Below are 3,927 nucleotides of genomic sequence, written 5' to 3'. Positions count from 1 at the left end.
GGTTCGAGAAGGACGAAATTATTTTAAAGATATTTAGGTATAAAAAATGAAAATAAAATTTCTACATAACACTCGAGTGGATGATTGAGTGTTTTCGACCCACTAATGAATCCGATAAGGTGCCGCTAAGTCCTATCATCTTACAATCAGTGGGTCTAAACCCCAAAGTACACTATACGCGCGCGTGTCTCGAATCTTTGAAGACTCTCATTATTTTTTAAGTTTTATTTTAAATTATCTTATTTTTTTTTCATAAAAGCTGTTAAACAAAAACAAATTAAAAAATACACCATCATCATCAAGTAGATAAATGCGGTTAAATACTTTTACATAATACAAACTAGCAAGCACTTCTAGAAGTATACATTCTACATTACACTATACTACTATACTAAAACACTTCACGACCACATTACTAAATAACCTGCTTCACATACAGTGCACATTCCTTTTTGAAATTACCCAGGCTTGTGGCGTTAACAACTTCTCTTGGCATCGAATTATACATTCGAATTCCCTTATAGTATAAGGAGTTCTGAGCTCTTTATGAAAGGTAGCTTGGTGTTCTCGGTTCATTTGATCTACGAGTAGGGTAACGATGAACATCCGTCCCTAGAACTATTTGTTGCCCGAGATATCTTGGTAACATTCCATTCAATATTTTGTGTATGAAAATCATTGTTTGATATATTATTCTTTGTTTTACTGACATCCATTGCAGGATGTCAAGCATAACTTTAGAAGAAGTTCTTGAACCAAGACCCAAAATCACTCTCATAATTTTGTTTTGGATACGTTGTAATCTTTGTATCTGTGTTTTATTGCCAAGAAAAAGAATAGAAGCACAAAAATCTAAATGTGATGAAATAAGCGACTTGTAAAGTTGCAGTTTACCAAAAAAGTTTAAATCTTTACTAAGCCTGCAAATGACCCCACTTTTTTTTGCTACTTTCGCTATGACATTATCTATGTGGGGCCCAAACGTGAGTTTATTGTCAATTATAATCCCTAAATATTTTAGTTCAGAAGTATTGTCTATTTGTTCTTCATTTATTGAAATACACAGCTGTTCTTGATTATTTTTGTTTGATATGATCATGTATTTTGTTTTATTAATGTTTAGAGCCAGTTTTTTATATTTTAGCCAGCCATCTAAAACATTTAGTTCTAGATTTAATAGAGTCTCTGCTTGTTTTAAATTAGGCTTTGCGATGAATAATACTGTATCATCGGCAAACAGGTTTACCTCACAAAAATGCAGTATTTTCTTTATGTCGTTAATATACATTATAAACAAGATTGGCCCTAAAACACTTCCTTGTGGAACTCCCAGGGTGTTTTCTAGTGGATCTGAAGAACTATTTAAAAAAGAGGTAATTTGCGTTCTTCCTTAGAGATAATCTGTAAATCATTTTAGAGGAACTCCTTGAATACCAAAAGATTGCAGGGTGTCCAATAATAAAGGTCTCGCTATAGTTTCAAACGCACGTTTGAGATCCAAAAACACTGCAAGCACCTCATATTTTTGTTCTATAAAACCTTTCCATTTAGACAACACAAGATTAAGTGCAGTTTCACAGGAATGTCTTTCTCTGTATCCAGATTGTTCTGGTATCAATAAGCCATGAGTGGTAAGATGATTCATTAGCTGCTCTTTTACTACCAATTCTAATATTTTTTCAAATATATGCAAGATATTAATCGGCCAAAATTCTTCTGCCTTAATAGTACCAGGAATTTTTGGGATAGGAATTATTTTGGACATCTTCCACACTTTTGGAAATATACCAGTTACCAAAGATTCGTTAATTATTGATAAAAGCTGTCCTCCAATGATATCAAAACTATCTTTAATCACTCTTGAATTTATTTTCCCTATAGCCGCTGTATTTTTTAGATTGAAACAATTTTTTTTTAATCTTTCAGAGATATTGTTTTGAAGTTGAACAAATGTCTCGGATCTTCGGTCTGTATTAGTTGATTTGGCTTAGGAACCATTTGTATGTTTTCATTAATTGTTTTTATGCTGGTAATGAAATATTCGTTAAATTTTGTTGCTATAGCAGACTCATTTATTTCAATTATACCGTCAAACTTTACTACTGATGTGGATTTTTTCTCAGGCTCTATCAAAGATTTTAAGAATTTCCACAACTGTTTACTATTTGCCTTGTTTTTGTTGATATCCGCATAATTATAATTCTGACGAGTTGTATTTAGTTTTTTGACATATTCATTTCTTATACATGCATAACGATGCCACCATATTTCACAATTAGTAGTAATGAATTTTTTGTACAACCTATCTCGTTTTTGTTTTAGTGATTTAAGTTCACGCGAATACCATCTATTTGTTTTCGTAGACTTATTCATTGTTTCTTGGGTTAGTTTATCAATCGCTAATTCCATTATGTTTTGTAATCCACAAGCACTTTCTTCAATCCCTACAAAATTCGATTGTTCCAGTGCTGCTGAAACTAAATAACAAATCCTTTGCGGTGAATAGTTCTTCCAGCTAATAATTGACTTTTTGTACATATTTTTATTTTTTTCATTTATTTTTATGCTAATTGTTTCATGATCGGAGATTTTTAAAGATGGTTCAGTTTGTACGACAATTGAATCAATGTTACTATAAACGTGATCAATTAAAGTTCTCGAGCGATTGGTGATTCGAGTTGGCTCTTTTACTTTTTGATGCATATTTACTGAACTAAATTTAACTGAATTATTTTTTTTAAATTTCTGGATTTTTCTTGATCCAACCAATTTATGTTAAAATCTCCTACAATTATACGTTGTTTAGTCCAATCAATGAAGCTATCCATCCATATTTCTATTTGCTCAATACATTTACTTTCATTAGAACTTGGCTAATGATATATAACACCATATAAAGCTGGAGACATGCCTCGCAAAATACTGACACCCAAAAACCAATTTCCATCAAATGATTCGCTTAGAATTTGTTTAAAAAGAATAGAATCTCTGATATACAGCGCCACACCTCCTGTATGTCTTGAATGCGATAAACAAAAGGAACATCTATATCCAGGAATATAATATTGTTCAAATGCTTCACTTTCTGTGATGTGAGTTTCAGAAATGAAAACTAATAAGGGTTTAATAGTTTCCACAGTTTTTCTTAGCAGAATATAATGTGTAGAAAGACCTGCGACGTTTAAGTAAATTATTACCCCATTTTTTGGGTTGCTATTCTTTGATTGCTATTGTACAATTTTGAGCATTTTTTCTAATTCTTTTTTATATATTGGACACCATTTACTATTGGCTGCATGGTTTGTATCTAGCATGGCATTATTTTTTAGATTTTCATTTTAACAATTTATACACCTGAAGCATAATGATTTGCACGTTGCGGTTAGGTGGTTTTCACCACATTTTGAACATGTTTCTTCATTTTTGCAAAATGTTTTGGTGTGTCCATATTGTGAGCATTTGAAGCACCGTAATATTCTTATAGAACGGACCAGACGACAATCAGCAAACCCAATACGTATAGTTTTTAGGGTATTTAGCATAGTGAATGATTTTTCATCTACATCAATAAAAACATTAAACTTTTCATACTTCAAATTTTTATTTTCGTACCTGCCAGCAATTTTGATTTGTAACCATGGTATAATAGAATTCTGCTTTTTTTAAAAGTTGATAATTTCTTCATCAGAGTAATTTTCAGTCATGCCCATTACTTTCATTCTAATCAAAGGATTAGATGTTGAATATTCCGCTCCGAGATCTGCTTCAATGTCTTTACGTAATTTTTCTTTGTTAGTATTTAGTGGACATTGTACCATAATTTGACCCCCAGTACCATTTCGGAAATCTGAGAGGTTGTACTTAACAGGGTCCAATTTGGCTCGCAAATATGCTCTGGTTACATTGCATGATTGAATTTTATGAGGA

Source organism: Anopheles coluzzii, chromosome 2, assembly GCF_943734685.1.
Source record: "Anopheles coluzzii chromosome 2, AcolN3, whole genome shotgun sequence".
Lineage (NCBI taxonomy): Eukaryota > Metazoa > Arthropoda > Insecta > Diptera > Culicidae > Anopheles > Anopheles coluzzii.
Note: the sequence above shows the minus strand (reverse complement) of the source record.